The sequence below is a fragment of the Carya illinoinensis genome, chromosome 8 (genome assembly GCF_018687715.1).
Source record: "Carya illinoinensis cultivar Pawnee chromosome 8, C.illinoinensisPawnee_v1, whole genome shotgun sequence".
NCBI lineage: Eukaryota > Viridiplantae > Streptophyta > Magnoliopsida > Fagales > Juglandaceae > Carya > Carya illinoinensis.
Window position 1 is genome coordinate 36,985,374 of NC_056759.1, and position 14,653 is coordinate 37,000,026.

A 14,653-nucleotide genomic window follows, 5' to 3' on the forward strand; every position below is an offset into this window, starting at 1 on the left:
TTGTGAAAGATCATCCAGTGGAACAAATTTTGGGAGAACCTTCACAAGGTGTAAGTACTCGATCATCTCTTAGAAATATTTGCAATCATACTGCTTTTCTATCTCAAATTGAACCCAAAAATATTGATGACGCACTTCTTGATGAATCTTGGATTCTAGCTATGCAAGAAGAGTTGAATCAATTTGAAATAAATGATGTTTGGACACTTGTTTCTAGACCCAAAAATCATACTATTATTGGAACAAAATGGGTTTTTAGAAACAAGAAAGATGAGTCCGGAGTCATTACTAGAAATAAGGCTCGACTTGTAGCCCAAGGTTTTAATCAAGAAGAAGGAATCGATTATGATGAGACATATGCACCTGTCACAAGATTAGAAGCTATTCGAATGCTACTTGCATATGCTTGTTATAAAGATTTCAAACTTTTTCAAATGGATGTTAAAAGTGCCTTCTTAAATGGTTTTATAAATGAAGAGGTATATGTTGAGCAACCTCCAGGTTTTGAAAATCATATTTCCCCAAATCATGTTTTCAAACTCACAAAAGCATTATATGGACTTAAACAAGCTCCTAGAGCTTGGTACGAGAGACTCAGTGGTTTCTTGATTGAAAAAGGTTTTTCAAGAGGAAAAATCGACACAACTCTTTTCATTAAATATGAAAATGATGATATTCTTTTGATTCAGATTTATGTTGATGATATAATATTCGGTGCTACTAATGAAAATATGTGTTAAGTTTTTGCTAAGACTATGCAGGAAGAATTTGAGATGAGCATGATGGGAGAACTTACATTCATTCTTGGATTACAAATTAAGCAAGCAAAAAGTGGGACATTCATCAATCAATCAAAATATATTAAGGAATTACTGAAAAAGTTTGGGATGGAAAATGCTAAGGAAATTGGAACACCAATGAGCCCATCAACTAAACTTGATAAAGATGAATCCGGTAAGCCAGTTGACTCGAAGATATATCGAGGTATGATTGGTAGCTTATTATATTTAACAGCCAGTAGACCAGATATTATGTTTAGTGTGTGCTTATGTGCACGCTTTCAATCATCTCCAAAAGAATCACATTTAATTGCAGTTAAGCGCATTCTTAGATATCTTAGTGGTACAATTAAGCACACATCTTTTGGTACCCTAAGCACACATCTTTCGATCTAATCAGCTACACAGATGCAGATTATGCTGGCTGTAAAATAGATTGAAAAAGCACTAGTGGAGCATGCCATTTCTTAGGTCATGCATTAGTTTCCTGGTTTAGTAAAAAACAAAATTCTGTTGCACTATCTACTGCTGAGGCAGAATATGTTGCTGCGGGTAGTTGTTGTGCTCAAGTTCTCTACATGAAACAACAACTTGAAGATTTTAAACTCATGTATAATCACATTCCAATCAAATGTGATAATACAAGTGCTATAAATCTTTCAAAGAACCCAATACAACATTCTAGAACTAAGCATATTGAAATAAGGTATCATTTTCTTCGAGATCATGTGCAAAAAGGTGATATAATGTTAGAGTTCACAAACACACACGATCAGTTAGCAGATATTTTCACAAAACCTTTACCAGAAGATAGATTATGTATGATCAGAAGAGAAATAGGTATGATGCATGCTATGAATATCTCTTAAAAGATAGACCAGAGTCAATAAAAATAGAGATAGATTTTTTTTAATACTTTTACATAAATTTGAGATTCTTAGCCTCATGTTTGAGACGCTCATTTTCTTCATACAATATCATGTCATTCTTAATCATGGGAACCGGCAAGCGGAATGAAGAATCTAATAAAGATTTCAACTGTTTATTCTTCTGCCGAATGATTCCTTCCCTTGTGTGAGACTCTTGAACAATTTGTTGAAGTACAACAATTTGTTCTTTGAGCTTTTCAACTTCGTGATTTTTGGCTTGTAGCCGCTGAGAAAAAGCCACAATAGAGGAAGAGTAGCAAGTCCCAAGACTCACCAAGTCATAAATAGCATCAGAATCTGACTTATTAGTCAGATTATTATTTTCTTGCTGCAACATGGCACCAATGGTAGCTGCAGAAAGAACAGGAGGTTGAGATGCAGAATGTCTCATGGATGGATCTAGAGAAATGTTAGAAGAATGAGCCATTGAGAAAAGAATAGAAGGCTTAAAACGAGAATGCTGAAGGAATGCAGATGAGTTATAGAGATGAGATGAAAACTTGATGCGGATTAGATGAACTTCAGGACTGATTTTATAGAGATAGCATAAAGAATAAGACAAACTATTTTCTCTTCAAATCTTATTTAGTCAAAAGAAATACAAGATATGCTGGACACACATTGTCAAAAGTTTTCTTACTAAGCCAGCGAGATTAACAGTAGATTGTCCCTATTTTTCTAGTAAACGATGAACCTCTGCTGTTATCTGCCGATGTTGACCTTGTATCTGAACCCTTTCTCGTTCCAGCTCCTCTATTCGTGGTTGCAGATCATGAGCATACCAATCTGCAAATTTTTTCAACTCTTGGTTTTCTTGCTTTAGCCTTTTATTCTCACTATCCTTATTAGCAAGCTTCTGTCGTAACTCAGATATTTGCATGTTAAGATGATCAATCTCACTCACCCTCGCCATTAACCTTCGAGACATGATCGTAACAGAGGCAGCATATTGATTACTGAGCATTCTTGATTCTGCAATAATCTCAGAATCAGCCTTACTAGAAAAACGGTTCACTGCTCCTATCATGGTATTGACGGCCTCAGGAGAGAAGATTGATGATTGATGCGTCAAGGGTTCCTGATTCAAGTCTGGAACATTAGTGGAAGAGAATTGCTCAGCCATTTTATCGTTGTGGAAAAACAGAACTCAGGTCAAGAAGCGATTATTTTTTTGGCATCCGATAGATGAAAATGATCATTTTTTATAGAAACTCGGAGCCTTCAATCCCGTTTGTTAACAACATCAGGCGATTGTTTAAATCTTCAGCCGTATTAAATTCATAGAGTTAGGCCTCGAGGCTTTGCAGCACTTGTCGGGTCACGGACGGCTCCATTTTTCAACTATCTACAGTGACTATTAAACGCATCGTTTTCTTTAGTCCATTTATTTGCTGCCGATCCTTTTTAATGATGCCAAAAGGGGGAGAAGTTTTAGACTAGAACATTAACATCGTTTGAATTGCTAAACTTATTATATATATTTAGAATTATATTTATATTTTTGCTTGAAAAACTAACGCACATTTTCAGGGGGAGCTTAAGTATTAATTCAGGTTTCAGGTTCTATCAAGTATTTGTCATCATCAAAAAGGGGGAGATTGTTGAACCCAAGATTTCAAGTTTTGTGTAATTATATATTTACACATGGATTTTGATGATAACAAATGAATTCAAAGAATAAAGAAGTCTCAAGCTCAAGTTGTCTACACAATGGACTCAAGCACATCAAGGAAACAAGCATGAGCAAGAAGGGAACAAGTTCACATTAAAATTATAGAGTAATGTTGTAAATCTCTTCAAAATTCGAAATTAGGATTAATACTCAAAATTAATATTTTATCATAAAGCATTAAAATACATTTTCCACATGTGCATGAATATTTTTTAAAATTAAATTTGAAAATTTTGAAAGATGATTGATTGTCATCTTTTGCATGTGCATGCCTTGATTAAAGGGTTGAACTTTGAAAATATTAAAGATGATTGATTGTCATCTTTTGCATGTGCATGCCTTGATTAAAGGGTTGAACTTTGAAAATATTAAAGATGATTGATTGTCATCTTTCACATGTGCATGTTTTATTTGAATATTTTCAAAAGTGATTGATGCTTTTTTAGACTTATACAAAAAGTAAAAGATTAGGTTTGAATTTTTTGAAAATGAAAGTATGCTCATTTTGTCATATGCCAAAAGTAAAAGATTAGGTTTGATTTTTTTGAAAAAGTGAATGATGTTGTCTTTGACAATTGAAAAAGAAGAACCTTTTATTTGAATTTTTTGAAAAAGTGAATGATGTTGTCTTTGACATGTGAATCTTTTTAAATTTGAATATGAAGTCTCATATGCCTATAAATAGATCATTTGAGAACTTTACATTTACAACACCAAGAGCATACAACATTCATTCAAAGCTTTCATTCTCTCTTCTCTTCTCCTTGGATCTTGTATTTTACAAATATTTTACATTCAACTACAGTGTTCCCTCTACGTCTACATGAAACTGTTCAGAAATGTAAACTTTTTAAATTCATTTCTCTTTCCTCTGTGCGTTGATTTTCTCCATTTAATCAAATTTCCTTTATTTCATTTCAGACCCCTCTCCCTCGTTTATCATTACCACGGTTTCTCTTTGCATGGCGCGAAAGACAGAACCAGAGGCATCCAACGCTCCTCGACTCCATCGCTTCCATAGCTCCTCGACTTCCCACGGTTTCTCTTTTTCTCTGCATTTAAAATTCATCTTATTTCACGAAAGAACCATCGTGTGATTGGCGTCATCTTCCCTCCCCGTTCTCGTAAATTCTAGCATTCACCGTTCTAGCTTCTGGGCAATCTTCCATGATCTCATCCAAAATTCATCTTATGAGGCTCAAAATAAAGGGTTTGTGAAGCTGAAGGGTTGCTAGAAATGGGTTTGCAGTGAAACTGGTTTAATTTGGCGGGATTGTATTTGTGGGTTTTGGAGTGTGAGATGAGGGTGGGGTTTGCTTTGGTTGGAAACAAAGGGGGTGATGGGTATGACGAGAATAGTGCCATGGATTTGAGGAAGGGACAGTGGTGGGGTTGGGTATGGATTTGAAGGCAATTTTGATAGATTGGAGGTAGGTAAAGTCACAAGTTTCAGATTCTCTGTGATTTTTGGTTTTCGAAGAGATAGAAGCAGGGAAGAAGATGGAATATATTGTAAATATTAAAGGAGATAAGGATATTATTGATAGGTACAGAAAATATTGAAAATGAATAAAAAATATTATAAAATATAATATTTAAATGATATAAAAAAAATAAATAAGTTGATGATTGAAATATTGTAAAAGTCAGTATATAAAATAAAAAAAAATAAATTTTAATAATATATTTTAAAGGATAAGATGAAAGGACTATTGTGAGTACTTTAACGTGCGCCTCGATTGTAATGAGACCTCGGCTTTGTGTGTCTTATCGTCCTTTCTGCGTTTTTCCATCCCATCCCATCCTTTCATGTTTTTTATCTGACAAGCTCTCTTATTATCTCCCCCTTTATCCGTTATTTCTGGCTTATCTCTTATCTCCTAGCTTGAATATTTTTTTCTCTCCAGTTCAATCATAAATTAACAGAGGTTTATTGTTGGTTCTAGAGAAGAATTACGCACTTAATTTGTTAGGTGGGTCGCATGATTTCAAGTATTTTTTATGTAAAACTTATGACTTATTTGGTGGGTTTCATGACACTTTATTTGTCATTCCATAACAAGGTAGATATAATTTTATACTTTCTTTATTATTAATTTACTACATTATTCTTGCATAATGTAAAAAATATTAAATTTAATCAATTAACATAATTATATAATTTAAAAATAAATTCAACTTTATAAAAATTAAACATCTCTTATTTTTTGAGTTTTAAAAATACCGTCATTTAAAAAAAAAAAAAGAAGCAAGAGTGATATATATAGATATTATAAATTGTAAAGAGAATATCAAATTTATAATTTTTTTTTATAATCTTATATTGAAATAGAAGACGACTGACCGATCGATGTGATCCTGCAGGAAAAAGGATAAAGCAAAAGCTGAAAAAGATGTATCATGAGTCATGACAGATGATAAATGATTGTACTGTCGATTATATCACTTCATAAAGTTGAGTAGCTGTACAAGCAGGAAAAAGGCCAAAGCAAAAGCTGAAAAAGATGTATCATGAGTCATAACAGATGATAAATGATTGTACTGTCTATTATATCGCTTCATAGAGTTGAGTAGCTGTAGAGCCACAGATTCGTACCAATTTGATTCCGATAAAATAATTTATTATTTTTTAAATATTTTTAAACTAATCTTAAATTTTTTTAAAAAATTTATAATATCAATAAAAAATATTTATTTAATCATTAAATAATAAAAAAAATCGATTAGACAAATACTCGAGATCTATTATCGGGTTCTGAAGTATTTTTTTTTGTAAAATATAGGAAAAAATTAAAAAAAATAATAAAATAGTTCTATTAAGATATTTTATCAAATTATAAAAATTATAAAAAAATAAATATAAATATTATAAAATTAAAATATAATTTTTAATTTTATTTTATTTGTAGATTAAAATGAGTATAAAGTTTTTATTTATAAAAAAGTGTCGATAACACCCAAATTGCTTATTTAGTATAATTTTTATTTATTTTTAACAGAGCATGATTCAGTATCCCTAGTCCGCACAGCGTCACTATCAGTCGAATTAATAATAGAGCGGCAAAGCCAAAAATATAACTGACATGAATCATAATGGAGGAGAAAAAACACAAAAAAGCTGAAACAAAGCATCACAGCTCAGAAATGATATTTATAAGGGCCCACCAAATTTATTGTGTTTTGATTAGACTTTTCACTGTCACAATCCGTACGTGAGGTCCATGCGTGTTATCTGACAAAGGACGTCGCTACGTCACAGAACAATTTTACATATAGTCTTTACCGTTCACTATAAAGCTTATTTTAGTGCATTGAGAAAGCCAATTGAGAAAGCAATTGTAATGATTTTGGTGCTGAAATTACAGTAAAAAATGTAATTTATAGTAATAAATTGAGATGTTTTTAATTTTTTATATTAAAATATATAAATAAGTTGAGATATATTTATTTATTTTAGATAAAATTAAAGAAATAGTAAATTTATTTATTAATTAGTTTAAAATGAATTGAGATAAAACCAAACATAATTTTAAAGAATTTCAAAATGTTAAATACATTATTAGGACTGGTCCTTACAAAACATATTATTAGTACAGGTCCTTGAAAAAATAAAGAAGTCGCCATGAGCACCACAGACTAGAAATGATACGAGCCACGAAAGATAGCATCCTAGTCTGCACAGCGTCACCATCAGTCGAATTAATAATAGAGCGGCAGCAAAGTCGAAAATATGAAAGACTCAGGAAAAAGCATCACGACAAACTGAAAAAGCAGTTTTGATTTAATTTTTCACTGTCACAATCCGTACGTAGTTGTCCATCGTTGTGTGTTATTTGACAAAATGTTTTTTATTTAAACAAACTTTTACAGATAAATTAAGTAGTTAAAAAATATTAGATTTAATAGGATGCGAGTCTTTAACAATAGTTTCAAAATAAATTAATATAATATAAAACGAAAAATCTGAAAACAAAAAATTTGACTCTCACGTTTGAAACAGTTTTTACATAATCTGATATATAAACTATTAACCTATGATTAAAAATTACAATAAATTATTGTATTACAACCACTTTATCTTAATTCTTAATTAAAAAAATATATATAAAAAAATAACAACCAAAATATGGATTAATACGCCGGTATATCTTACAAATTAGTTAAAATAATCAATCTTCTTTCTTGTTTCAATTGTCCAAATTTTGTGAAAGACAGTGCTCTACTCTCACACAGGGAGGCCACAGAAACACTTTCAGAATAGGCAACAAGTTTTTATTTCTATTTTATTTTTCTTTTCATATATATATGTTTAAAAAAATAAAATTCAGAAATTCATTAAAAAAATATTTACTTAACTATAAAATAAAAAAAATAAAAAATAAAAACTTACAGTTAGTGGCCGCCATTGGTGATCACATTATGTGAGAGAAGCAATTTCTTTTTGCAAAATGACAAAAGCTACTCAATCTCCGGTTTACCTAACGACGCCACACTCCTTCCACGTCACGGTTTATTATAAAAATAAATTGGGTTGCCCTTTACTCTGCTCCCTACGCACTCTCTCTTCTCCGTCACCCCTCAATCCGACGCCCTCACCTCAGACTCTTCTCCTTCTTCATCTCCCCTAAATGCAGCTACCCTCTACCATTACTGTGAGACTCTTCTCTCTCACCCATCGCCCTTCACGTCTCTCTCCCTTGAACGAAGGCCCATTTCTCTCAACCCCTTCAATTCTGAACCCTAGAAGAAATCATCCTCGACGGATTCCAAGACCCACCCATCTGACTCACTTCCTTCAGCCTCTTCTCGCCATCCCCGAAGGCACTTTATTTTTCTTTTTCTTTTTAATCTCTACCTTCCAAAATATCTCTTTCCTTCCTTAGTTTCGTGTTTGTTAGATCTATGTTTTGTCTTTTAATGGTTGCTGAGTTTGGGTATATTCTCATCTGAGAATGGCATAAATTTAGTAGTGATGCTGGGGCGGGGACTGAAATCGTGCCGAAACCGTGAGGCTGGAGAACCCGTACAGAAATGGTGCACCCAGAGGGGAACTTTTGTTCCACCGTGACGGAGTGATGAACCCACACAGTTCCCTAGTGATGCCGGGGCAGGGAGAGGGTCAGGCCGGCAAAGGACACGAGCTGGGGGCGTGGAGGAGAGAACGCAGGGAAGAGTTCTGAAGAAAGTGAAGACGAACCGGGGGAGGGGGGGAGAAATTGAAATGTTCTGATCAAAACTCGCGTTTTAATTAAAAAAAAAAAAAAACCACGTAGGCTGGAGTGCGGAGGTTGAGTGAACAGTGGGTGGTTGTGTAGTGTAACTCTTGCAAAATACCTTACATTCTGGTCACTATTCTTCTCTACACTCAAAAAGAGTTGCAGTGCTGATATTTTACAAATATCAAACGACAAACATGTTGTAAGAATCACGAAAGTTCTATGCAAGCTATATATATATATATATTCACAATATAGATATTTTTAGTAATTATATTTTATTAAAATATATCTCAATGGGGTATTTTGTATCTCAACAATAAGGAATATATCTCGTTGATAAGCATTCTCATAATGCTAAATAAGATTTCTCACATATTCACTCTGAACCTATTGGATTTCTCACATATTCACTCTGAACCTATTAAGGAGGGAAAATGATTTCTAGAAATGCAAATTCTGTATAATTGTTTTTGAAAAAATAAAAAGGTAAGACACATCTAGTCAATTTAGATAGAGTCCTCCAGTACGGAAATATCGTATTGTATTAGAATTATTTCTAGCATTGTTGTTCAAATGATTAACTAGGCTCAAGCAGTTTTTTCTTTTCATTAGTTGAAAGCCACTTTGACTCAAGCTCACCTAAACAAATACTAACTTTTTATCTAATCTACCTTATAAAAAAGCCTTTCAAAGTTTAATTTTTATCCAATTCTGAAAATGAGGGGGGACTTATGGTTTCGCCCCTGCACTTAATATTCCATGACTAGGTGATCATGTAATGAATGGTTGAACTTCCCAAATATGTGAAAAACTTTCATTCTAATGAGATACAAGGCCTGGCTACCTCCAGTTCGAGATATAAAAAAGGGGGGAATGAATAATATGTTCATCTTCTAAACAGAGGCAAAATAATTGCACAAGAGAAAATTACAAAATAAATTGATACAAAGTTTGCACATTCGAAAGAATTTCACCCAGAGCTCCAAATGTTATATTCATGCTCGAAACTTCTGCAATAAAATTAAAAAATAAAAAGTCAACAATTATAAATATTTCTTAATCTTCAAGAATAATTAATCGTTTAAATATCTATTTAGAAAAAAGGTGTTCCCAGTGAGCCAAAAAATAAGAGGACTGATAGGTGCACCGGCTCCATACACCAAAACAGTTTCAATTTCCAGGCAACTTAAGAACTGTCCTTGTCTTTGTTATGGAGAACTGATCATACAAAGACTACTCTTATGAAAGTTGGGGCATTTTCTTTTATGATTATTTGAAAGTTGGAACAAACAAGAATGGATATTCAGATGGCTACCCAGGAACAGGTCCCATAATCATCATTAGGTTCCCATTTATCCATTCCCTCCTCCAGAAGCATCTGTTGTTGGCGGCATTCGCAGCTGCAGAAGGATTTCTCACCCCTGAAAGAGAATAGATCAATTAGATTCGAAGTTCTCCACTAAGTTTGGTCGAATGACCAAAGCCCACAAACATGCTTGTGTGTTTATATATCGAAACAAGATTAGTCCAATGAAACATGCAAGGTAGGTCAATTACCCTGGTGTCAACCATCTAAAACAGAACAGAAACTCGAAACAACATACAAAACATATCTACGATACACAATTGTAAATGTTCAAATCAAGGTCAGTCCTACAACATAAATTTTCTGTGCTATCTGGGAGTTGGTGCTTGTCCTTGGAAAAATGTAAATAATTTTATAAAGCTAATCTGGTTGGAGACAGGAGAAAAAGTCTTAGGGCTTCAGAATTGTTGAATCATCCCCAACAAGCTTACTTCATAAACTATGTTTAAGCCTGGCCTCGTTCTGTAAGCAATTTCTCATAATTTTCACTTTTCATGTCTCTGTATTTTTTGTTATGAGAAACTGTGTTAATTCCTCTTTTTGTGTTTTCATTTCGTAAGATTCATTTTCTCTTCTCTCCCATTCATCAAAAAAAAAAAAAAAAAAAGATTCATTCTCTCTCCTTTAACAGCAATCGATCTCATCTATTATTTATGATATAGTCTGCACTAAAAAACTATATGAGATAGATACGTATCGTCATTCAACTGGCGGTGCTGAAGAATATTGCTTCCACCTTGCAACTTTTCAGCAGAATCCCCAGGAAAATATATATATATATATATATATATATATATATAACTAGACATTTCTAGTCGTTAACGTGATGGGTGACACAACTCCAATTTTGTGACGCCCCCAAATTCCTACATACGGACACGTGGAAATCGAAGCGTCGGGATGATGACAATACGGGTCACCATCCAATCGCCAAGTGTCGAGTGTGTGTACATGCAATAAGTGTACAATTAAAAACACACAGCGGATAATAAAAGTCTTATAACTAATTTTTGTTTAATACAAACCCATTTAAAACATACATAATAAAATATTACAAGTCTCAACTATCGTTTTAAAACCAAAATACAAGGCATAAAAACTCAAAATCAAAACTCTGGCCGAGCCGCCTCCTCGGGCTCAGCCTCCTCCTCCTCCTCGACATCTGCATCAAAATCTACGGTACCAAAATGGTACTGCAGGTAAGTAACATTCCAAACGCCACAAAACAAAAATATATCCATGCCACAACAATATGCAAAAACATGATGCCATATGCCTATGTCCCAAAAATTCACATTTTTCACGCACGCCAAAAATCTCATTTTGGCCCAAAATATTTCCTCGCCATTATCCCAGATAATGACCCAAAAACCAAACTATCAGAGCACTGTAGGCGGGAATCGCAGGCGGGACTCTACCACCATCCCTACGCGTGCACCGTAGGTGGGAATCACAGGCGGGATTCTACCACCGTCCCTGCTTACCAACAACCCTACGCCAAGTGCACCGTAGGCGGGACTCTACCACTATCCCTGCTCACCACCATCCCTACACGTGCCTCTGACCCAAACCAGTCAATCCAATCGTTCACATATATCAAAAATCATTTCTCGCTTGAAAGCCCAGTTTTCAAATTCCAACACATGTACATACATGCAATTACACGAAAACCCAATTTTCCTTTTTAAACACGAACATGTATGCACTATGCAATGCAAACATTAAGACACAAAATATCCAATAAATCTCAACATCAACCAAACATAACTAACTCCATCCTCAAATCCATCCGATCTCCAACTCCTCGGACTCAGTCCGGAATAACCAACCAGTCACAATTTATTGTTAAAGTAAAAAAAATATATTTAAATCTAAAATAGAGTTTGAAAAATACTTACAGCGCCATATGATAATTTTCGAAGGATCAATGAGCTGTAAACGGCGGAGAAAAAGTAACATAACAGTGTAAAATACACTGTGGCCGTGGGTTGTAAAATACTAATTTTTGAACGAGATCAAACGAAGACTAGGAAAGGCTAGGGTAGGGCTTAGAGGTGTTGGTAAAGCTAATGGTGGTGGTGTTTGGCTGTGGGTGGCGGTGGAAATCGGCCAACTTTGAGGAAAAGAGGCCGAGGGAGAGTGAGGGAGAGTGCGGGAAGGTGGAGGCACGACTGGACCCGGGGAGGCTAGGGAAGACTCATCGGTGTGAGGGGAAGACAATGGTGATGGCGGTGAGGTGATGTGGTGGGTCACGGCGGCGCTACGGGGAGGAACCCGTGTGTGTAGAGAAGCCGGGTTTGTGTTATTTTAAGGGGAAGGAGTGGTCGTTGTGGGTTGGGCTTCATGGTGGAGGATGCTGGGAGGTCGCCGGTGGTATGGTGAAGAGTTGGCGGCGAACGGCGGAGGCACAGTGGCTTGGGAGCAAAAATGGAGTTGCGGCTTGAAGCCGTGCGTGGGGGAGATAGGTGGCGCGAGATTGGCTGGAAACAGAGGAGGAAGGTCACTGGCCGGTGGGGAAACAGGTGGGAGGGGCGGTGTGCTTCACGCCGGCGCACGGCGGCGGCTGGGTGGGCTAAAGAAAACGAACGGAGGGAGAGAGGGGGACTGGGTCGCACGGGCTGGGGGGAAGAAGCAGGGGAGGAAAAAGAAGAAAAAGAAAGAAGAAGAAAAAGAAAAAGGATAAAAGAAAAAGAGGATAAAAGAAAAAGGAAAGAAAGAAAGTGAGATCCAGTTATCACATCTTGAGTCAAGAAACTGATCCAACGAAAACGACTTTAAAGGCTATAAATCAAATAAAATAATTTAAACACCACATCAAGCTAAAATATAATAAATAACTAATAAAAACTAACAAATAAATTTTAAATCCAAAAACAAATCAAAATAAATTACACATCAATTTAAACTCAAAACGATAATTAATATTAAGAAAGCTCCACAAAACAAATATTACAACTAAATAAATCTAATTAAAATACAATAATTTAAAATAAAAGAACTAATATTTTAATTAAATTAAAATACTCATTCAGTGAAAATACACGTAAAAACAGGATGTCACAAATTTGGCACGAAACTGCTTGCCTTTCTAACCCTTCTTTAGCATAAAAAGAGTGAATGGAATAAAATACTGAAACTGCTTTACAATGGGTTGGTGTTTGACAACCATGTTTTCCTAAGTTGACCCATTTCTGACATCTATGATTTAAGGCCACCAACAATTGGGATACAATTCTGCAAATTAATGGGTTAATTACCCATTAACCCCAGAGAATACAATAACCTGGCCAAGTAACCCTTTCCAGAAAATATATCATCAATAATATATATATTTTTTTGGGTTAAAATGTGCATGATTCATCTAGAGAAAAGAAATTCCATAAGGTATTAAGCTTAAAGAAGGTGACATCAGGGGAACACGGTGGCTGAAAATTGTAAACAAATGGGGCTTCAGTTCCCTCATATCAAATTTTACTGAAAAAGAAAATAAGTTTCTGACATCCAACTTTATTTCTTTTCCTTTCCATCATTTTTATCAAAACCAAACCGAAAATGATATAGATTACCTCGAATGAATTCTGCCGAATTGTCCTGTAAAAGGGGTGAACAAGAAGCTTCTCTCCCCTCAGCCCTACACAGCCAACTTCACTGTGCCTTACGCACCCCAGAAGCTGAATCACATCGCCAAACACACAGATATCAAGACCGACCCAGAAATTTCCAAACCCACATAAAACCTAACCCTAACGATTCAGACCATCTTACCTTCGGTCAGAGAGAGAGAGATAGTGAGAGAGAGCGACGGAGGCTGAGAGAGTCGGGGACTGAGAGTTGAGAAGTAAGATGCGACTGTGAGAGGCGGAGACTGAGAGCTGGGACTCTGGGAGTGGGAGAGTCGGGGACTGAGCTGAGAGCCTGAGAGGGAAGAATCAATTTGCGTCCAGCCGTCTACAAGCAAACGAGACAACGTTGTGAATGGGTAAAACGGCGCCGTTTATAATCGGTTAAATGTGTCTTCAGTTTTGCGGTTAGGGTAATTAACCGATTCGAACCGAAAGAATGCGAAAATGGCCAAAAAAGCTTCCGCATCCGAACCATTTTACTTCGGGTCGATTAATTTTATCTGACCAAGTCAGGTTCATGGTTGAAATGTACAACCCTACAGTTCCAATAGGTATGTGATTTCTCTCCGAGATAGAAAGTTTTCATCCAAGGCATTCTCCAACAATTACTTCCTTCAAACATGAGAACATAATAAAATAACTTCCCTAGCAAAAGCTTGTGAAGCTTGGCAAGCAATCAAATTTTAAGGAAGTCAATTTGTTGAATGTAATCACCACTTTGGCTTCATCATTTCCCCCGCCACAATTTCTATTATTTCTTCACATGAACTTATACTCATTTTTCTGGACTGCACCAAGCTTTTGGTTGTTGGGTATGTTATCAAATTGATCAATCTTTTACAATTCAATATCTTAATATCTGTCAAATTTTGCAAACATATTGAGGATGTCACTAAATCTTTCAATTTGTGACATTCTTACATTGCTTGAATTTCTAGTACTTTACAAAAAGATTCTTGGGCGTCTTCTTTTCACAAATATTGCGTTAGCATATGTGCTTTAGACACTCTTAAGTTCTTTTAGTTGTGGGAGTGTACTGGCATTCTTTATTGGGTCAATAATTTT

General features: G+C 35.1%; 1 long non-coding RNA gene across 2 annotated transcripts; it reads right to left on the bottom strand.

Annotated features, from left to right (window-relative positions):
• Positions 1-9,378: 9,378 nt before the first annotated feature.
• On the bottom strand, positions 9,379-14,131 carry LOC122318229. 2 transcript variants are annotated; one of them, XR_006244765.1, is made up of 4 exons: positions 13,731-14,131; positions 13,532-13,636; positions 9,915-10,020; positions 9,379-9,609 (listed from the first exon to the last, which is right to left on the bottom strand). It is a non-coding gene; the product is annotated as an uncharacterized LOC122318229 (long non-coding RNA). The 2 variants fall into 2 exon arrangements; XR_006244764.1 differs by lacking the exon at positions 9,379-9,609 and having other exon boundaries at positions 9,623-10,020; positions 13,731-14,128.
• Between the last annotated feature and the right edge of the window lie 522 nt (positions 14,132-14,653).